We start from the raw sequence: 24,011 nt of genomic DNA, 5'->3' as shown, positions 1-24,011 counted from the left end.
TCGAACCTGTGCCCCGTTGGGCAATCGTGATCGAGGGTTGAATGTCGATAGCAATGGCAACAACCACCACGTGGAGACCAACGAGGGTGCTATGACCTCAACCACAGGGGACCGACTGACAGAGCCCTCCCGGCGAAGACCCGGCAGATCGCAAACATCAGGGATTAGAGCAGGTAGACTATAACCCGAGTTCGGAAACTACACGCTACTACAGGCCCTACTGTCTCACATACCCGAGACTCGGAAGGAGACTACTATTTCGGAGACCAACTCTCTATTTAGGACCTTATCACCACTCCGGCAGAGGCAAGAGAGTAACGAGGTAGACACATAACATTCAAAGAGAGGAGGATTGCGGCCAAGCATCGATTTGCAAGGTGCATCGACTTTGCCTCATGCATCGCAAGGGACAGATCGTCGTAAGTAGAGTTCATACCTCTCACAAGACCTTGTAAATTAGATTCGTGAGTATGCGTTGGTGCTACTCTATTCTAGGCGTAAGCACGACACTGGGATTTAAGCAGTCATACTAAACGAGGGATCTAGTGGATATCAAAACTTTTCCATGCACAGATGTGAGGTAAACCTACATCTAGGTCAAAAAAAAAAATTTCACCAAAACCCAAATTACTACAGTCATATTAACAAGATGGGCTTAGGACATACCTAACAGACTCGAAGGACTACTTAGCCTTAATTATATAACTAAGCATACATCAATTGGTCATAATAAGGACCTAGCTTGGGTCAAGTATAAGGGTTCACTTGGATACAGAACTACTAAAAATTCATGGGTTTACCATATAAAGACTCCCGTTATGAATTGTTTTCAGAATGCCCTTAACGACCGAATGACATTACAAATCGATATAAGATAAAACTTAGTTAGAAACTCGCGACGTATAGCCATTCTAAAAACTCATTATCATACCAACACTAATACACCGGGTCCCATCAAAACTCCTCAGCCAAGCGTGTTTGGACACACATGATTCTAAGATGAGTAAAGCTTAACGCCCGTATGAAACTTACCCCTACCCACTGTTGTGACTCCATTTCAAGAATGTTAGCGGAAACACTAGGAATAGTACAGTAATGTGCAAAAATTTATATGTGTAAATATAAATCGTTAGGATGCACTTAAGATAATCATTTCCACTAACGAAGATGTTTTTCATCGTGAAACAGAGCTATGTCTTCACCAAGAGGCAACCAACCAACTAGCAAGGCGCCAACTCTGCAGATAGACGCTGTTACTTTTCAGGCTGCAGTCACGGCAGCCGTGGCAGCCGTCGTGGCACAGTTCAATGCTAACAACGCCAGCAGAAATGGAAGTGGTACTGACAATACAGATAGTGGTAATATTCAGGAACACCAACGGGTGTCCGCCAGCGAAAATACCTCGGGCCACAAACCTACGAGCAAGAAGAGAAAGTTTTGGAACATGAAAGAGCGCCACCAATCTCAAAGATCCACTAAAAGACAACAACCTATGGCCACCCCCACCATTACAACAACAATCATGACACATGCCCCGACACTAGCCACAGGGTCTGTCACCCATACGTCGGCTAGACCATATGAGGGATCACTCCCAAAGTGTGTCAAGTGTGGGTTCCATCACACAGGAGCTTGCCGAATTTTACAATGTGATAACTGCAACAGGAAAGGACATACCTCCCGTTTCTGTAAGGCCCCGACCCAGCATCTCCCTTCAATCACCAGCACCAGGGCGGACCCAGTATGCTACTTATGCGGTGAAATGGGACACTTCAAGAGAGAGTGTCCAACCGAGAAGAATGACGGAGGAGCCGGAGGAATGTAACAAACGAACCGGAAGGAACAGTAGGAAACCATATTAGGACTTTTGTAATGTTTCCAATGACAAAAACGTTTAAATACCATATGTTTGTAATGAAATTGTTATGCTTGCTAAAGTCACCGTCTTTCTAAAAGTAGTTAAAATACTCTCTCGTTTAAATCGAACCAAATACATTCATATATGATCTTAAGATCATTACCTGTAAGATGTGATGACTTTGTACATACATCGGGGTTAATTATAATCAAAATACTGAAGTCTTGAAACAAATAATTTCATCCCGACTCCTAATCCGTGTCTAGTAGTAAGAATTGAGTGGGGCCACCCACTCGGCGATTCCCCAACATCAGATCACATACGACGTTCATATACCGTTCGATCATAGGGAGACCTGTCAGGGATCATGATGTCAAATATCACTACTAATTCTCGAAACACACCCATTACCAGTGCTAGACACTATGGTATGAATCATCTACAGTAATGATAACATCAACAAAATGGATCACCCTAAAAAGAAACACAAGATACTCTATCACTCTAGTGATCTCTTCTTGCGAATACAGCTTAACTCGTTTTATCTAAAAAGATATTGCTGTCATCATCCAATTTTCATTGATATAGCCCTCATCTTCCCGATTTAACGTCTACAAAAGGACCTTTCACCTAACCCCCCCCCCCAAACATCGAAACCTTCGTCTCTCATAAACATCCAGCACGAACCTACGGATCATCTTTTGCTATGGAACCCCAAAACACGCATCAGAGGAGTGTTATACTTCCCGAAACCTTATCACACGTACTTACAGGAGACCTTTGGGAATGTCACGCATGTAGCAGACAAGGTCCAAGCACAGAAGCTTGGGAAAGATATGGTACAAGTTCTGCCATGAACTTCGGGCCAAGGTTGCCCAGGAGGGCGAGTAAATGTCCTACCATCTAAGAAGGCCTAATCGTGTAAACCAAACCCACATGCTTCCTACCGAGCTACAAGAACTCTTAGGTCAAACCTGTCGAACTACTCAACAATGAAATTGAAGAACCAAGCTTCTCACCCTAGAAAGCTCTGTTCTTATTCTTCAAATAGAAAGGCAAATTGCTCATAGTTCCATTAACTTTAGAGGCCCTGACAATATCTCCAGTAGAAACCTTTACTATCTGCCTCACATAATAGAATAGGCCGACTAACCACAAGGAACGAGGCACCCTTTAGGAATCGGACCTAAGATCTGAATATCACCAGTCGCGAGTATTGGAAAAGGATGTCCGAGGACAACCCTCCAAATTCGATGCGGACGCTACAAGTCCGTAGTGATACCCCTCGGATAGGACCAACCCGTTCGCAGTATTCATAGGATGTGCCATTCTTACTAGGATCAGTTCATCGTTGTCGTTGTAAGTGACTTGCTTATCTACCCTCGTAGTAAGAAGGAAACCAGGGAGAGCAGCTACAACAAACCGCGAAAGCAATACGATCAGAGAAGCTTTACCTGAAGTTCTCTAAGATACGAGTTTTGGAATTGAGGAGTCAATTTCCTAAGATACATCATTATCAATGTGGAAATCCTTAAGGACTCTTTCAATTGATCAAAACCGTTGAGAAACAGTCAGCACCAAAGGCGTCAGCAGGAATACACCAAAATTTCGGGTATCGCTGACCTACCGTCTTAGCTCCTTTGGAACTTCTCGTAAATTACAGAACCCCCCTTACGACTTTGACCCTGAAGGGAGCAACCCTTGGCTGGGAAGAGAAGCAAAAGGAAGAAACCTTTAGAATTCCAGAATAAGAGACCAAATTCCTCTGGAAACCTCACTATGGGCAGGCTTAGTATGCTTCGGAAAGCGTGGAAAGCAAAAACCCCAGATAATTATGCCTTTCGAGATTCTTGTAAGAATCAACCCTGTAATCACAACATCAACCTACTCCCGCGAGTTTGGTAAAGTACATTCTACCCGACGCGTCCCGAACTTGCAGAATTATCTATTCGACGAGACTCTTGTAATCCCCCTCGACGAGATCGAGTTCCACAAGAGCCTCCCCTTCGTTAAAGAACCATAGTGACCATGGACCGAAAGGTTAAGCGAACGCAGCAACGCTGCTCCCCATTAGTGAAAGTTCGCAGGAATACTAACCAAGGACCTAGAGTCACTTGGAGGCGCGAGAATCAGTCGATTAGGAAGTATCCCCACATCATGGCTCGATTGTTCATGCCCACTCCTTGCCTAAATTCAAATTTCGGGACGAAATTCCCTCTAACGGGGGGATGATGTGACAACCGTCAATTTTCGGTCAAGTCAAAGTCAACTAAAGTCAACAAGTCAAACCGGTCAACTCAATTTGCCATGAGTATTAGAGTTTACGTTATGTAATTTCTAAACAACTCTCTATTCTATTGAGAAATCATAAATTGAAAAGTGCGTACATCTAGATCTCCTTAACCTAAAACTGTGGTACGTGGCGAGCCAAACTGATAAAACAATGTTGCATACTCATCGGGAGTATGCAAGATCCTTAAACAAGGCTTAACGGGGCTTACGGACCCTGCATTGCGAAACCGAACACTCAAAAAGGTCACCAATGAAACCTCTCTCAATCGTTTTCACTTTATCTCTCTCTATGAGAAATCTCTCCCAAATCTCTCTCTGAATGAGAAATCTCTCCAAGAATGTCAAATCTCTCCCAAATCTCTCTAAGTATGTGAAATCTCTCCCAAATCTCTCTCTGAATGAGAAATCTCTCCAAGAATGTCAAATCTCTCCCGAATCTCTCTAAGTATGTGAAATCTATCCCAAATCTCTCTTTGTATGAGAAATCTCTCCAAGACTGTCAAATCTTTCCTAAATCTCTCTCTAAATGAGAAATCTCTCCAAGAATGTCAAATCTCTCCCAAATCTCTCTAAGTATGTGAAATCTCTCCCAAATATCTCTTTGTATGTGAAATCTCTCCAAGTATGTCAAATCTCTCCCAAATCTCTCTAAGAATGCGAAATCTCTCCCAAATATCTCTTTGTATGTGAAATCTCTCCCAAATCTCTCTCTGAATGAGAAATCTCTCCAAGAATGTCAAATCTCTCCCAAATCTCTCTAAGTATGTGAAATCTCTCCCAAATCTCTCTCTGAATGAGAAATCTCTCCAAGAATGTCAAATCTCTCCCGAATCTCTCTAAGTATGTGAAATCTATCCCAAATCTCTCTTTGTATGAGAAATCTCTCCAAGAATGTCAAATCTTTCCCAAATCTCTCTCTGAATGAGAAATCTCTCCAAGAATGTCAAATCTCTCCCAAATCTCTCTAAGTATGTGAAATCTCTCCAAGTATGTCAAATCTCTCCCAAATCTCTCTAAGAATGCGAAATCTCTCCCAAATATCTCTTTGTATGTGAAATCTCTCCCAAATCTCTCTCTGAATGAGAAATCTCTCCAAGAATGTCAAATCTCTCCCAAATCTCTCTAAGTATGTGAAATCTCTCCCAAATCTCTCTCTGAATGAGAAATCTCTCCAAGAATGTCAAATCTCTCCCGAATCTCTCTAAGTATGTGAAATCTATCCCAAATCTCTCTTTGTATGAGAAATCTCTCCAAGAATGTCAAATCTCTCCCAAATCTGTCTCTGAATGAGAAATCTCTCCAAGAATGTCAAATCTCTCCCAAATCTCTCTATGTATGTGAAATCTCTCCCAAATATCTCTTTGTATGTGAAATCTCTCCAAGTATGTCAAATCTCTCCCAAATCTCTCTAAGTATGCGAAATCTCTCCCAAATATCTCTTTGTATGTGAAATCTCTCCAAGTATGTCAAATCTCTCCCAAATCTCTCTGAGTATGTGGAATCTCTCTCAAATCTCTCTCGAAATCTCTCCCAACTCTCTATAATCACTCGGGGCATCCCGACCCTCGAATTTGGCGAAAACAGCCCGAAAACGGAAGTCTACGCGAAAAACGGACTTAAGGAACCGAAACCCCTCTTAGGAACCGAAACCCCTCTTAGGAACCAAACCCTCCTGAGCCGAAGGTCCTCTCAGGGCCGAACCTCGCCCAGGAGGAACCGAACCCGAGAGCAAGGAACCGAACCCGAGAGCAAGGAACCGAACCTCGCTTAAAAGGAAGAACCGAACCCGAAGGTACTGTTCACTACTGTTCATTCGGTTCATTTCGGGTCTGACTTCTCGCCTTTTATCTCCGGACCGAACCCTCGCCTTCGCCTTCGCTTCTCGCTCCTGGTTCGCATCTCGCATCCGGCTCAGCAACCACCATGACCGAACCTCGGCCTAGGGACCGAACCTCGGCCTAGGACCGAGAGGCCTCGCTGGGAAGCCTTTTTCTCCCGGTTTTCGATTAAATTCGCGTTTTAAGCCCGTTTTTAATTGTTTTAGCACGGGATTTTCACCCAAAACTTTATTTTAACATATAAGGCCCCTAAACTATTAATTAATCACGTTTTTTAAGGATAAAACCTTATCCAAAGGGGAGTAGGTGAAGTACAAAGATGGAGTGTTGACTTTCCTTTATTTTATGACACAAGCAACCTCCATCACCCACTCCATGTCACTATTCCCCATCAGTCCTTACCTAGTCATTTCATTGTACTTTTCCCACCTTTTTCCAACCCCACAATTGGTCAAAGGCTAGAAAAGCCTCCTCTCTCCTCATTTCTCTCATTTCCTCTCTTTTCACCAAAAAGAGCAAACTCTTTTCTCTCTCATTTTCCCTCTCTAGAACTCGAGATTTGAGGGCTGATCTTGGGATTTTCCTCCACATTTGGTAAGAATAATCCCTTCTCTTTATGATTATTTCACTTCTTTCTACTCGAATCATGGATATCTTACACAAACTCTCTCATAATTGTGTTAGATCTTCGAATCTTCAAGTGATTCTTCAAGTGTTCTTGGGTTGAACACTTCTCTTCTTCAACACTTACCTACTGAAATCACTCAAGGTGAGTTCATACCCCTACATTTTTATGTTTTCTTAAGTTTTTAGGGGGAGAATACAAGTTAAAAGACCAAGAACATAACTAAATTTTTCTAACAGCCTTCATCAGAAACGTTCAACTCCATTCACGGACTGTTTTGGACGACTTAAACATTTTTGTTTTCAAAACTGTTTTAGGTGTAAGTAGTTCAAGTTCTTAGCTTTAAAATGACTACTTGCACATCTCCATAAGATTTTTCTACAATTTATGGTGAATTTTACAAAACTGCCTATCATTTCAAACACCAATCCGGACCAGTCTGTGATTATGGACCTTTTCACCCAAGTTAGAGATCATTAAAAATCATGATAATAATTATGAGTAAGCTAGACACATTTTGGGAACTCTCAGAAGTTACGGATTTAGTTTTCGACTTCGTATGATTTTTCTATGGCTTTTCTAAAACAGTGCAGGAAGGTCTAATTTAGTTAACATCATATAATTTTCATAACACTTTGTATTATGTTGAGCAAAGTGTATAATAATAAATTTTAAGTATTGAATGTGTTCCTTTGTAAATTTTATCATCATAAACTGAAAATAAGTCATTCATGATAAGATTATTCATTCATTTAGAACACGTATATAAGCTATAATAAGCATAGTTTAATGGATTTCATAACACTAACGCTTTTTCATAAAAGAGTTCTTATATATTACAAACATTTTGGATAAAACTATAATAGGTATAGTTTATGATACATCACATAACACACACGTACAAAAAGGGTACATTCATACATAAAGGTTTTACACTCACGCACACAACTTGTAAACTTGTTAACCTAAATTGTGAGACAATCTCTTTCCGTACGTCCGAGTGCGGGATATAATTCCTGTTAGTTATAATCAGAGTCTCCTGGAGGGAGAACGTGATAGTTGTGTATAGATCTATATTGGGTTTGACACCCCACACCTTGCTGCTAGCTACAGTGGGACCTGCAGGTCTACGGGTGACAAATGTCATTTCAGTTTTACGACGCCTGAGAAACGTCGTGGCATGTTCATTTAGTCATAGTATGATTATAGCGACTCACATAGGGATATAACAATACATAAAGTTTACGGGATTTTTATAAAACTTAAATGGGTTTTATGTCGATTTTAAAATCACTTTTTATCTCAATAAGTACAGATATTACTGTACACTTTCGGTTTTGGTATTTATGACTACACATCATTTGAAACCACATTTATATCTTTAAGTATGGACAATACTTGTTATTTTCTCGGTCCTGGGATTTAGGACTACATATACATAAAGTATTAACAAACATAAGAATTTACGGGAATTTCATTTAATTCAAGCGCGTTTATGTCAATTTAAACACATATCATTTTCTATTAGTAAGAGAGGTTACTTATACATTTTGGTCGTCGGTTATAAGACTACATTACATAAATTTTATAAAGAAAATATCGGATTTTCTGGATACATATTCTATCGCTTTTACAAGGAAAACGGTTTACTTCTCCAACAAAATCTCTTATGAACTCACCAACCTTGTGTTGACACTTTTCAAAACTACTTGTATTCTCGGGAATTCAGTGAAAACAGGAAATCAACAACGTTTTGAGGATGGGACGATAAATCGTCAAACAGTTCATTTTGTTTCATAATGTAATTGATTCGAATCATGTAAACATATACTTTGGTGTAACTTTTTCAATTATATTTATGATGGTTGTATTTACTTTGAGCACTATTATACTCGTTGTTGTGATACTCTACATGAAGTCCTCCACCCTCGGACGTTTCCGCCATCCTTGGTTTGGGGGTTGTGAGAAGATCATTGGTAGCAGCAACCAAGTCATCATGAACTTTGAGAATTGTAGTGATTGTATCAAGGTAGTGATCAATAGAGGCGTCATACTTTGCATCAACCTATTCGATCGAATGTTTGAGCCGGAGTGAGATCAGTTGATCTAATTATGCTTCCCGTTCAGCTATGGAAGGTCTGGACTGATTTGATTGGGACTGGAGAATGGCATCGAGCTTGGAGTCCAGTCTGGACACCTTTGTATCAATCTTGGAGTTGAGCTCTGCCACATTCGTCTCGAGATTGGTGACCTTCTTCATTATGTCTGAAACATTGGATTGAATATCTAAAAGAGCGAACAGATCAATATGATTTCCTGCTGAGGATCCGTTGTCTTAGCTGGAAGGTTGAGGATTGTGTTTCGGAGATTCCGGGTTGATTGGAGTGACAGAAGGACTAAGTTTGATGTGGCTGCATCATCTTCTTGAAGCTTGATGTTGGAGTTCGATTCATCATCCGGAGTGGATGAGGATGATCCAAAGTCAAAGGCAGACTTGGGTGTAGATGGCTTGGACTGGAATCGAACAGATGACGTAAAGTGAGTATCCATAAGTGTGGTACCTTCATCATTCAGCATGACTTCTGAAAGTTCTTCATCCTCATCAGTTTGGAAAGGAGCGACAGGAGGATTCACTGGAGTTTCTTGTGAGGCAAGCTCTCGATCAGCATCATCATCAATAGGATAAATGAACGATTTATTGCTTTGAATTGCTCGATTCTTCATAGAAATGAGAGTAGCTTCCACTTGAGACCGTGTAAGATCCAAACGTCTAGACACAACCCTATTAATATAATCTTCCCACATTGGATCATTAGCACCTAATCATCCTGTACTCCTTCCGGGTATCAGACCAATTGTGGCATCCGGAGTCGAAGGGACAAATCCAGCTTCGGAATGCTTGGGGTCCAGAACAGGGGTTCCGGAGTGTGTGCGTGAAGAAGAAAATGGGATAGCAATTTTGACTTGTGGGTGTGTTCTAGGGGGCAAGGAAATCTTGTCAACACCTACATAAACTTGTTGGGAAGGAGAGGGTGGTTTATTAGCAGACTCCTCGTGTGTGTGTGTGCTTGTGGTATTGAAACATCGAGGGGTACCTTAGATGAGTGGATAGGTGGGGTGTTAGGACGACCAAAGTCAGCCGAAATGTCTTGAGCTTTTTCATGTTGAGAGGAAGAGTTGACTTTGGATCTCTTTTTCGGCTTTGACTTGGTGGGAGAAGTCTTTCGTTTAGCAGATTTTTTGGTTTTCTTAAGTCCGGATGATGTTGGCTTGGCCACTTCCGGAGTGGGCTCAAAGGGGACTTGGGAAGACTGTGTTGGGATGTACATTTTCGAAGTCTCCAAATGTTATTGCAAATGGATTAATCCGGCAGGGATAAGGGCCAACATATGTTGAGGCAAACTTCGGACATGACCAAATGAAGATTGGTCTATAATTCTATAAGATTTAACAACTTTAAAAGTAATGTATACCTCTGGAGGAATCGTGGCAACAAGAGTAGGTTCAGAATATTCCCTCTAGAGTTCTTGAATTGTCAAAGCCCAGAACCGAGGGCTTGAAGTCTCATTCGTTTTCCTCTTGATGGCAAACTTCTGAAAGTCCTGCCATAACACTTATGGAAGATCTATAACATTAATGCGACCGGAGAAGATACTATAGACAACATACAACCAATCTTTGCTGAGGGTATCTATTCCACCGTGCTTGCCGGATAACCCACGAATAATGAAGTGCATCAAAACAGTCGATAAGCCTGAGACAACTAACTTCTTGAAATCCTTTGCCCTATAGTCCTGGTTGTACCCAATGTGCTTCAAAAACAGTTGAAATTCCTCTAGAGTTGGTTCTTGAACCTTGAAACCTTTGGGGTTTTCTTTTACACCGATTTCCCTAAGCAATGTGGATGTATGGACGGGCACTATTCTGTCGCCTGTGATTTTTGTTTCCAATACATTGTCGTCAATTTTGATTCTCGTGAAGGCTGTGTGATGGAGATGAAGTGGGAGAGGTGGTTCAGGGACTTTGGTGAGAGGGATGGAGATGGGGTGGTATGCCATAAACTCGATCATGACTCATATCTCGGAGAAAGTGCTCCGGCGATGTTGATGATGATGATCCCTTGGATGGTTTCTACTTTGCAATCAATTTATTGGGAGTAGAGGTGATTTGAGTGGTTTTCTAGGAAGAGGATTGGGACGTCATTGTTATAGAGAGTTGAGAGCTTGAAGAACACGATGAAAACAGAGAGAGTTTGGGAGGTTTAAGAGTATTTGGGCGCGTAAAGAGGTAAATGAGGGTTTTGGTAGTATTTATAGGTAAGTGAAATGGGTCGGGTTAAAAAACATAATGATGAGGATCCGAAGTCGAATCGGGTTGCATTTAATAAGTAACCCATTTTTGGGGGTGAGTTGATGTGGGAAGAGAAACATAGAGTTGGGTTGTGGTTAGAAGTGGAAAACCCAAACGACGATTTGATGGTTGCTTTTGGAGATGTGGGACCATGATACGAATTTCAAGGAAGATAAGCATCCTTAAATGTTACCGCTACAAGAAAAAACGTTTCACCTTATTGACTATTGGGTTTCCGAATGATCGATTTCGGACAGTTTGAGATCCGGAAGGTAAAAGGTTGAGTTCCGGATAAAAAAAATAAGGAAATGGTCTGGAATGAGATCAGTCCGGAGTGAACTTTAGAAATTTCGGAGTCAAAAATAGTTTGTGATTCCGGAGCAAAAATTTGAAAAATCCGGAGTAAATTCTGAGAGAAGAATCTAGAGCAAAATTCTGAAAGGGTAATTTGAGTTCCGGAGTGAAAACTGAAAGATTTTCCGGAAAAGGATTTGCAAGACATTCCGGAGCAAGGTTTGAAAATTTTCCGGAGTGGAATTTTGAAAATTCTGAGGTATAGAATGCAATACCTTTCCGGAGTGGAATTCCGGGATGCTATTATGAAGTATATTGCGAGATGCAAAATTTGATCATTGTGACAGTGTGGACTATAAGCATCAAGTGATAAGATGAACTGTACAACTCAAAAGATCAAGTGGTGGTTAGTGATAAAAACAAGTAAAATGATCCTATTTATTCCGAGAGACAAATAGTTCCAAGATAAAAGGAATTTTGAGTTCGAAACCGATTTTCTAATTGATGTTCATGAGAGAGAACAAGTCTCTTAAAACAACTGAGGATCAAGCATCATCATGCCCATCTTGTTCAGAAAGCCATTGAATTTGGTTTCGTCAAATGCCTTAGTAAAGATATCAAGAATTTCATCGTTAGATGGAACAAAAATGAGTTCAATATTGCCATTTAAAACATGGTGTTTTATGAAATGGTACCGAATATCAATGTGCTTTGTCATGAAGTGCTGAATTGGATTGTGTGAAATTGAAGTGGCACTTTGAGAATCACAGTAGATAGGAATTCATTGAAAACGGTAACCATAATCCAAAAGTTGAGACTTCATCCATAGAACTTGAGAGGTACAACTGGCAGCAGCAATATATTCTACTCCGGCTGTAGAGAGTGCAATGCAGTTTTGTTTCTTGGATGACCAACTAACCAATCGACCACCTAAAAATTGACAGCCACTTGATGTGCTTTTTCTATCAAGTTGAAGACCGCCATAGTTTGAATCCGAGTATGCTTGAAGTAGGAAATTTTCATTTGCTGGGTACCAAATTCCGAGACTCTTTGTACCTTTGGTACCGAAAAATTTGTTTCACAGCCAAGAGATGAGACATCTTTGGGTTGACTTGAAATCTGACACACAAACATGTTGCAAACATGATGTCCGGACGACTTCCTGTGAGATAGAGTAGAGATCCAATCATTCCACTGCACTTCTTTTCATCAACTGCTACACCTGAAGGGTCGACAAAGATCTTGTGTCCGAAGCCCATTGGTACCTTGGCTGAGGCACAGGTGTCCATTGAGTACTTTTTAAGGAGTTCCGAAATATACTTCTCTTGGTGAATGAAAATTCCTCTGTTAGTCTGTTTGACTTGGAGACCAAGAAAGATGCTTAACTCCCGATTCATGCTCATTCGGAGTCGATTAATCATTATTTTTGCAAAGTCCGCAACCATTGATGAATACGTAGACCCAAAAATGATATCATCCACATAAATTTGGACCAACATGAGGTGCTTTCTATTTGATCTTCGGAACAGGGTAGGATCTAGAATACCTCTTTGGAAACCGGAGCGCTTGAGGAAGTTAGTGAGAGCCTCGTACCATGCGCGAGGAGCTTGCTTGAGGCCATAGACTGCCTTCCGGAGTTTGTAGCAGTAGTTCAGAAATAAGAGATTAATGAATCCGGGACGCTGTTGAAGATATACTTCAGTATCAAGATCACCATTTAGAAAAGCACTTTTGACATCCATTTGGTAAACTTTGAAGCCTTTGTGAGCAACATAAGCAAGAAAAATTCTGATGGCTTCAAAACGTGAAACAGGAGCAAAAGTCTCACATAGTCGAGCCTTCAATCTAAGTAAATCCTTTAGCCACCAGTCTTTCTTTATTTTGAATAATAACTCCTGCATCATCTAACTTTTTGAGAAACACCCATCTAGTACCGACAATAGGATGATTCTGAGGAGGAGGCACGAGAGACCATACTTCATTTCTATCGAATTCTGCCAATTCTTCTTGCATGGATGTAATCCAGTCAGCATGCTCTAATGCTTCCTTAATGAATTTGGGTTCAACCAAGGAGATAAATATCGAAAAATGACATTCATTTTGAACACTTGTGGCAGAGTGAGTTTGAACGCCAACATTAGGGTTTCCAATAACTTGGTTTGGAGGGTGATCCTTGGTCCAAGCATGTAACCTTGGAAGTTCTTGTGCAACATATGATCCAATATCAATAGTAGGATTAAGTTGCTCTCCCTGAATGGTTTAAATTTGAGGGTGATGCTCCCCCTGAATTTCTGAACCAGAGAGGTTGGCATCATCATCAGAAGGGAACTCAAAGAAATTTTCGTTGTCATCAATGTTGATAGGATTGGAGTCGTCGAAGTCAACAGCTGCGTCTTGGAAACCATATACATTTAATTCAAGTGAGGGTTGACCATTCTCCCCCTCAACCTGAGAAGGTTGAAACAGTTTGGAATCAAACACAGAAAGAGAGGGTAGAGGACCGGAAACAGTTTGCGAGGTGGGAAGGGATGAGGAATGTTGACTTGATTGAGATTCCGAATCAAGCACTATTTCGAAAGGTCCAAACAGAGTTTCAAAATCAACTTCATGAATTATCTGAACATTCGGACATTCTGAGGTTGGAGCATCGGACTCCATAATGTGAGTTGTAACATGCAAGGGAGCAGAATTCCGAACAAAGTTGTCATCAAAGGTGACATCAAAACTTTCTTCAATAACTTGAGTTTGATGGTTGAGAACTCGATACACCTTTGACTTTGAAGAGTACCTAAGAAAGATTGCTTCATCAGCTTTGGGTTGGAAATTTGTAAGCTGATCACGATTATTTTTGATGAAACATCAACATCCGAAGACATGGAGAAATGAAATACTTGGCTTCCGACCATTCATTGCTTCATATGGTGTCATGTTGAGGCGTTGATTGATGATACTTCTATTTTGAGTGAAGCACGCAGTTGATACTACTTCAACCCAGAGATAGAGTGGTAGATTTGCGAAGTTTAGCATGGATCGAGCAGCTTCAACGAGAATTCTATTGCATCTTTCAACTACACCGTTTTGTTGTGGAGTGTAAGGAGCTGAGAAGTTGTGGTCAATTTCTTTCTCGGTGAGGAATTTCTCATTGGTGGAGTTAGTGAATTCCGAGCCATTGTCACTTCAGATTCTCCTAACTGGGAGTTTGATGAGAACTTCTATTCCTTTGATAAAATTGATGAGTTCGGAGGTTGTTTCTGATTTCAGCCTTAGGAAGAAGAACCAAGTGAACCTTGTAAAGTCAGAAACAATCACAAGAATGTATTTCTTATTATGAAGACTCTCTACAGTGGATGGTCCGCAAAGATCAATGTGCAAAAGCTCCAATGGTTCCAAGATTGATTTTTCGATAATAACAGGATGACCCTTCTTCGATTTCTTTCCACACTCACAAGCAGCACACAAATGATCATTTTCAAATTTGAGCAGAGGTAAACCTCTCACCATTTCACCGGATACGAGATCATTCATGTACCGAAAGTTTAGATGAGCGAGCCTTCGGTGCCATAACCAACTGACGTCAGGAAAAAATTTGGAGAGAAGGAAGAGTTGCAGTTTGCCAATAATCATGTTGATGTTGAGTGGGTACATGTTCTTATTGCGATTTGACTTGATTAAACACTCTTTTCGGTCTTCAGTCATTACATAGTTGTGCTTCTTGCAAAATTCAACACGTCGATTTGAATCAGTGAGATGAGCAACACTTATCAAGTTATGCTTCAGATCAGCTACATAGGCTACATTTAAGATAGAGAAATTTCCATTGGTGAGAATTCCATAACCACGAATTTGAGAATTATAGTTGTTTCCATATGTCACGTAACCGGAATTTTGGAGAGAGCTTGAGATCTCGCAGAAAATCTTTCCGCCCATCATGTGCATGGAGCAAGAATTATCAATATGCCATATTGTTTCTTGTTCCGAAGCACAAAGTGCCTACAAAATTAGTGAGCGGTGGAGCTTTTAGGCTCCGAGTTAGGTTTAGAGCCATAGGCATGGGCTTTGGACTTTGATTGTGACTTAGGAACAACTTTGTGTTTCATGGGAATGTTTCTTGAGTTCTTAGGAAACAGACAAAAGGTTAATGTCTTTTCATATATCCAGTAGTCATATTCAATGACTTGAGGGTTAGAAACAATATTCTTCGGACTTTGAGTTTCCAAAGTGGTGGGAACAACTGTGACTATCGAAACCGGTGTTGTATCAATGGATTTGATTTTCCATACAAGATGTTGCTTTGAGGATTTTAAAAAATGTGTTTTCTCAGCAATTTTTGATTTGCTTGATGACACACTTGTTTTTGAAAATTTAGGTTTAAAAATTGTGCCATCAGATTTAGCAATGAAAGTGGATGACACAGTCCGAGGAAAGGTGCTTTGAACGAACATGGTATTTACACAAGATTTGGGCTGAGTGGTACTGACCACTTTCTTGGTTCTACATGACTGAGAGAGTTAGAAGGTCTCTTGAGGATCTTAGTGGGTGTGACGGAGCTTTGACTATGGATTGAGGAATGAAAATTCTAAGATACACTCTTTTTGGAGTTCTCAAGGAATCTTGAATTTTGTCTAGTCTTAACTTCCTTTTTGTGTGCATTTCGAGCTTCCACTTTGGGATCTACAATATCCTTCCTATTTAACATTGGCTTTCTTTTGGATTGACACGAGGGTTTTGAAGTCTGACCTACTGAAGGATTATTGAACACAGGCTTAATGGGAACCAAATTTGTTTTTGAAATTACCTGTGGTTCAGAATCACATGAGATTGTCTCATCGACTTCACTATCTAGGGATTCTCAAACACACTCTAATGGTTCAGATGAAGTTGATTCTGGAAAGATTTCCTCAACAACACAGTTGTTAGGAGGGTTGAGGTTCGGATTTTGAACATCATACTTTTGAGTACTAAAGGTCCGATTCAGGTCTAGGTTTATCAGAGGCATAAATTTCGTGGAATCGGGATTCTTAACAACTATGGGTTGAAACTCAGGAATCAAGGATGCAAAGTGGTATGTGGTCTCAAGAAGGGGTGACAAGAGAGAAACAGGGGTAGGGATGAAAGTGGGTCCAAACCCAGACCGAATGGACCCGGACCCAGAAAACCCAAAACCGGTTAATAGGATTTTTTAAAACCAGAAACCGAACCGGTATATAGGAACCGATTCTGGTTCGATTTCGAGTACAGTATCGGGTAAAGTGGGTCTAGAACCGGAAAACCCGTAAACATCAAAGTGGGTAGGTTGGAACTGGATAAAGTGGGTTTAGAACCGGAAAACTCAAAAAAAACTAATTTTTTTTTGGTAATTACTTACTACTTAGTGGGTTGGTCTTTGAAAATTTTCATATTGATATCCCGAATTTGGGGGACTGTAACTCATTGAATATGAAACCAAAATTAACAAAATTATAGTCTAAAATCAAGTATAAACTCTAAAGTACACTTTGAAAAAAAACGCATGTCAATCAGACTTTAAACGAATGATATATGCATGTGTTAACATTTTCACAGAATACAAAGAACAAAAACAAATAGCTAAAAAGTTGAAAATTTTCAGGTTTGATATCCCGACTTCGGAGGACTGTAAAACATTGAATATTAAACCAAAAATGACAAAATTATAGTCTAAACTCATGTAAAAAATTTAATCTACAAGCTGAAAAAAACCACAAGTCAATCTGACTTCAAACGAATTAAAATGCATGTTTTAAAACTTTCACCGAATACAAAAAACTGAAAAACTAAAAACTTCCAGCTTTGATATCTTGACTTTGGGGGACTGTAAGTCAACGAATATAAAACTAAAGATGACCAATTTATAGTCTAAAATCATCTAAAAACTCTAAACTACATGTTGGAAAAAACCTCATGTCAATCGGAGTTGAAACGAATGAGATATGCATCTTTTAAACGGTTCACACAAATCGATTCCGACCCTAAAAGTGGTTCCGGTTCCTAACACCATTTCCGATTTTAGACCCGGTTTACCTGGACCCGATGGACCCAAAACTGGATTACCCGGAACCAGGATAAAGCCAATTTTTAAACCCGAAACCAGAACCGGTTCTATATATTTCGGTTCTAACGATTCCGGTTCTGGTCCGATTCCGATTCCAGTCCGGTTTTTCGGTTCTAACTCTCATCCCTAAACAGGGATGTTTGAATGTTTGATGTTCGGAACCTCTCCCATGAATGCCAAATTTTGCAATTCCTTCAAGGAACGAGCAATTGGTTTCGAAAATGTGACAACCCTAAATTTCAAGCCAATGTAACGAATTCCAGTCGAACCTTGTAACCCGTTTTAATTTAATAAAATATCTTTGAAAATAAAATGTTCAAAAAGTCTCAATTGGGTTGTCTAAATGATAGATATCTTGTCAAGGTTTTCAGAGATATCCAGAACACTCGAATCCGAGTTATAACGAAGAAGTTATGACTAACCGAAGATTCGTGTAAAAACCGGTAAAACCCTGCTAAACGTAAAAAACACGAAGTTTCAATAAAACACTTTTTAGCCTTAAGTATCTAAGTGAAATTCATAGATAATGTTAGACCATGAACATACATAAAAAGAACGTCCAAATCTGACTTTGTATGAGGAAGTTATGATTTTTCTAAGTTCCGAAGTGGCAGTAGACAGCTAAAAACTCGAAACAGTGATCGAGTGATTTGTGGTCGACACAACCAAAAATAGAATCGAAGATCACGTCAATGGTAGCACAATTATAAAAAGTCTGACAGAAACGGACATCGGATGAAGAAGTTGTGGATTTTAAACAGACTTTTCGTGTCTTGGCCTATTAAAAATATAATTCAAAATAAATTCAAAATTAGCCGATAAAGTCTAAACGAGAGATGTAGGTTATATTCTCACCTACACGTGCATATAAAGAACTTCAAAAACGGAGCTCGTATGCAACAGTTATGGTAATTACAAGTTCGAGGCACACACACCAAGACGATTTACGCCCAACGTACTCGGGTGCTAGGCCTCGGTTCATCCACGTCGCCCTACGCCTCTATGCCCTCCCATCAAATGCTTCGTCCGAAGATGCGATAAGCCATGACGTTTGGTATGCCCCGCGTATCGAGGGTTCCCAGCCCCGTTTTGTGTGAAATCCTGGTTTTCATACCCGAGTCCCGAATGAAGTTTTACGCTCCCGAGATTCCCGAGAATCCCGAGAAATCCGCTTTCTCCTGTCAAAGTTCTGCTCGGTTTTCGTCCCACCTTCCTCAATCTATCAAGTGAGTTCATACCCTATAACTACGTTTTCAAATGTTGGGTAAACACTTTTATACACTTTTAAGGGGGGGGGGGGGGGAAATACAAGTACACACACGGTTATCCTCGTGTGAAAAACATCAATCTTTTGCTATACTTTTGTTATATAAATATCAAACACTTTATGTATTTTTGAGTATAAATGTTCAATAATGTTATTACAAATGTTATAATCTACATACAAATTCGACACTACACTAGGGTTTATCATACAAACGAATCACACATTTGGAAAAACTATAATAAGTATAGTTTACTAGATATTCATGAGATTTTACACACTATAAGTACTATATAAAGGAAATACTTTCATATACAAGAATAATTGGACTTTTCATACGTAAATCTATTTGATACTAAGTTTTGTGAGACATTCAACTTCACGTAATTTCAAGTATGTAGTTAAAGTCCTGTATTATATACCATAATCTCTTGTAGGGAGAGCGTCATACTTGTGTATAGATCTATACGAGATTGACAATCCTGCACCTAAACTGTTAACTACAGTTAGACCGACAGGTCTGGGGTGAGAAACGTTATAACATTCCAACGCCTAAAGAACGTTATTACAGGCAGTATGGGTCAATAGCATGGTTATAAAACTCACATGGAATATGAAAAACACGTTGCTTTACGGGTTTATCAAATGCCTTAGTGATTTTATAGATACATAAATCTACTATTCTAGGCATGAAAAACACTATTGCATTACATTTTTGGAACTTTTAAACTACCACACACTTATGGAAAAATATTGGATTTCTAGAAGCAAACATTCAAAAACAGTTGGGTCTTGGTAGAAGACTACTTTTATACTAGTAGGAAATATGGGACTTTCTAGGAGTTTTCAAACATCTAAAAACAATTTCATTCAAATTTATACAAGCATTGACATTAAATACTTATGAACTCACCAACTTAAACGATGATCTACTCTTTCAAATTTACTTGTATTTCTCAGGGATTCAATAATACAGGTAAACTTTAGCTTTTGGAGAAGTGACGCTAAGGCGTCAGTTTAAAACTCATTTTGTCATCATATTATAATTTGTTTTGAACAAGTATCATTCAACAATTTAACTTTGAATTATATATATGATGGTTGTTTTACTTTCTTTACTATGTATTCAACTGTTATGATACTACATGAAGTCATCCGCCCTCGAACGATTCTGCCGTTCTGGTTTGGGGTGTGACAGATTGGTATCAGAGCATTGTTTATGGTGAACTAAGTATATCGAACTACATAGGATATACAAACTATAAATGCATAGGGACCAAAATTCTCTGACAAAACATTGTTACACCTAAACCGCTTTTCATTTAACTTAAGTTATTGGGTCGAAAAAACACAAATGCATGCATACAATGATTTATTTTCATAGTTAGAACTATACAAGAAGTATTAAGACAAGTTGGACACTGCGACTAGGCCTCGAAATATGTAATCAAATTTGGGACGAATATAGCATGATCAACTATATTTATCCGAGATCGGACTAATGTATGTCGAGTAATGGTCGTAGTAAGCAACAAGTCAAAACTTACCAAAATAAACACTGGTATCAAACATACAAACTTAAATACTATAGGAGTATTTGGTAAATACAATAGTTTAACTTACATGTTTTAAATTTTTAGGCAATTCTCATATCTCTATTCTCGCACAGACACAATGGCTGGATTCTATCCACCCGGGGATCCCTATTACCCGAATCAGGGCGACGGAGGATGGGTAAAGGAGGAACCCGATGAAGACGAGGAACCTATAGAGTTGGAGGAAGGAAAAGACTCCAGGACAGACTCAGAGCCAGAAGTAATCAACCCACCAGTCGCTCAACCTCCCACATTTAAGAGAAACTTTCAGGGACCAACTCCCATTTGGGGAAGTCACATCCACCATTGTAGCCGACAGCAAGGATTACGTCCTCCCTACGGTATGTGTCAGGACTTTTACGACGTCGGGGGTGGAGGTTTAGTCGACCGAGCACTCCCAGTCATGGTGGGCAAACTAGCCAACCAGTCCTATCAATCCGGGGTTCAAGCAAACCGGATTCACGAAGTTAACGTGGAAGTACAAGTTCGCACTTCCGACATCCGTCGACTGGACAGGTTGCAGGATGATGCCCAACTCCGCACCGACACATTCCAAGCACAACTGATTGCAGCCCTCTTTGAGATAAGGTAAATGAGGGAACAACAAGCCGCCTTCGATAGGCGTCTTATGGAAGCAAAGCAATCAGACACGGAGTCAAGCTCCAAGCGCAACCTACGTCGCAAGTAGTACTTGCCCGAATCCCAAAATTTTTGTTATAGAATAGGAACTCGGATAAAAGTCTTACTTTTCTTTAACTTCTGTATCGGAGACTCTTAGAAATTTTCTTAACTTCAAAATGTAACTCAACGTATGTTTAATATATATGAAGAAATTCCTTTGTGTGTTAATTCATTGAATACCACTCAGATTCATAAATTTATCTACTACTATACAAACGTTTATTATGAATCAAGCTCGAAAACCTTGAGTAGGTCAGTCAAATTCATAAATTGATGAATATAGAAAATTTATTAACACACGGTTTCCAATCATTAAAGAATTATGGTCTTCATTCTATTTTTGTAGCAGCACGATGCCGCCCCATAGATCTACACGCCGTGTCAACAACGCAACACCTCCTCCACCACCACCTCCATCAACGGATAATGCCGCCTTGATATCTACTATAGCAGCTGCAGTGACAACAACAATGGTACATATGAGTAATAATGGGTCCGGAGGGGGAGTAAATAGCTCTACGACTGGCCAACGTCAGGTTCGTTCAGGAGATTGCACCTTCAAGGACTTCACCAATAGCAAGCCCATATCTTTTAATGGATCTGTAGGGATAATAGCTCTATCGTAGTGGATAGAAAAAACAGAGGCGGTTTTCGAGATATGTGCATGTCTGGAAGGGAGCAAGGTAAAGTTTGCTACTTGTACATTCTCCGAGAGAGCTCTGACGTGGTGGAATGGCCATGTCATGCCACTAACTCTGGTAGTGGCAAATTCTATGGGCTGGGAGAATCTAAAACAAATGCTAATGCAAGAGTACTGTCCAAGGGGCGAAGTACAAAAGCTAGAGCAGGAACTTTGGGGCCTTACTATGGTAGGCTCGAACATCATAACCTATACCAATAGGTTTAGTGATTTGGCAATCTTTTGCCCAGGGATGGTTCCTCTAGAGAGCTAGAAGATCGAGAGATACATCTAGGGACTGTCACCCCAGATCCAAGGAAGTGTACTAGCTTCCAAACCAGTCACTTTCGATAGTGCCAAACAGTTGGCACAAGCTCTTGTTGACCATGGAGTCTGCTAAGGCTTCGCGACTGCTGTTCCGGAGCAAACCATAGGAAACAACAACAACAAGTTTTGGAACAAGAGGAAGAGTCAATTTTCACAGGAACCTTCCAAGAAGCAACAAATAGTGGCAGTGCATGCCGCTACTACCCCCACTGCTACTCCTGTTACCTCTACACCAGCAAAGCAATATGCTGGGAACCTACCGAAGTGCAGCAAATGCAATTTCCATCACAACGGAAATTTTCGGGAGATGCACTGCATCAAATGCAACAGGAAAGGGCACACTGCGCGTTTCTGTAAGGCACCGGCACGACCAATCACCAAAGTCCCTGGAGTCGGTGTGGGCCAGGCGTGTTATGGATGCGGTGAGGCTAGACACTACAAGAGAGACTGCCTTAAGGCAAGGAATGTCGGCGGCCTAGGAAGAGTGTTGGCAATAGGGCAGAACGAAGCAATAGTTGATCCCACGGTGGTTACGGGTACGTTTCTCCTCGATAAGGCTTATGCATGCATACTCTTTGATTGTGGTGCGGAGAGGAGTTTCGTGAGTCATAAATTCAAACACATACTAAAACAGAACCCTCAATCACTCAATAAGATATTTATAGTAGAAATGGCAAACGGTATAACAGAAAGCACAAACGATATGTACATAAGCTGCACACTAACTCTAAACGAACAATCATTTCAAATCGATCTAATGTCGATCACTATAAAGAGCTTTGATGTCATCATCGATATGGATTGGTTAAGCCTACACCATGTTGATATACTTTGTCATGAAAGGGTCATTCGCCTAAATATACCAAGCGGCGAAACTCTTGTCATTTATGGTGACAAACCCGGTACCAATTTACAAATCATCTTTTGCGTCAAAGCCCAGAAATACCTGCGTAAGGAGTACCATGCCTTCTTAGCCCACATAGTAGACAAGGAGAAAGAACGAAAGACCTCAAAGACATTCCAGAAGTCTACGATTTTCCTGATGTCTTCATTGAAGATCTTCCAGGAGTCCCACCAGAACGACAAGTCGAGTTCAGGATCGATTTAATTCCCAGAGCTACCCTAGTAGCTAAGTCGCCGTATCGCCTAGCGCCAGCTGAGATGCAAGAATTATCCAGCCAATTAAACGAACTACTCAACAAAGGATTCATCAGACCGATCTTCTCACATTGGGGAGCACCAGTCCTGTGCGTAAAGAAGAAGGATGGATCTTTCCGCATGTGCATTGATTACAGGAAACTCAACAAGCTAATTATCAAGAACCGATATCTCCTACCTTGCATTGACGACTTGTTTGACCAACTCCAAGGAGTGAGTTATTTCTCAAAGATCGATTTGAGATCCGGGTATCATCAGCTGCGAGTCTTGGAAGGAGATGTTCCCAAAACAGCCTTTTGAACTCGTTATGGTCACTACGAGTTTGTAGTGATGCCCTTTGGATTAACAAATGCACCGTCGGTGTTCATGGACTTAATGAACTGAGTGTGTCGTTCATTCCTGGATAAATTTGTGATCGTGTTCATAAACAATATACTCATTTATTCGAAGAGTAATCAGGAACATGGTCAACACCTCCGACAAATCTTGGAAACGCTAAGAAAAGAGAAGCTATACGCAAAATTCTCAAAGTGAAAGTTTTGGATTCGGAAAGTAGATTTCCTAGGTCATGTGGTTAGAAAAGACGGGATACACGTGGACCCTTCTAAAATCAAGGCAATCGAGAACTGGTTAGCTCCCATAACCCCAACGAAAATCCGACAATTCTTGGGCCTTGCTGGCTATTACCGAAGGTTTATACAAAACTTCTCGAAGATTGCTAAACGACTTACCACCTTGACCAAGAAGGGTGTAGCTTTCAATTGGGAAAAAAGACAAGACGTTGCATTCCAAACACTGAAGCAAGCACTATGCAGCGCACCTGTACTGTCCTTGCCAGAAGGAACAGAAGAATTCGTGGTCTACGGTGATGCATCTAATCAAAGTCTTGGATGTGTCCTAATGCAACGAGGAAAGGTCATCGCCTACGCCTCGAGACAACTCAAGACGCACGAGGTCAACTACACTACATACCACCTCGA

Source organism: Lactuca serriola, chromosome 9 (genome assembly GCF_051521515.1).
Source record: "Lactuca serriola cultivar US96UC23 chromosome 9, Lser_US96UC23_V15, whole genome shotgun sequence".
NCBI classification, from domain to species: domain Eukaryota; kingdom Viridiplantae; phylum Streptophyta; class Magnoliopsida; order Asterales; family Asteraceae; genus Lactuca; species Lactuca serriola.
The sequence above is the reverse complement of the archived record's forward strand: the minus strand, read 5'-3'. Positions refer to the sequence as shown.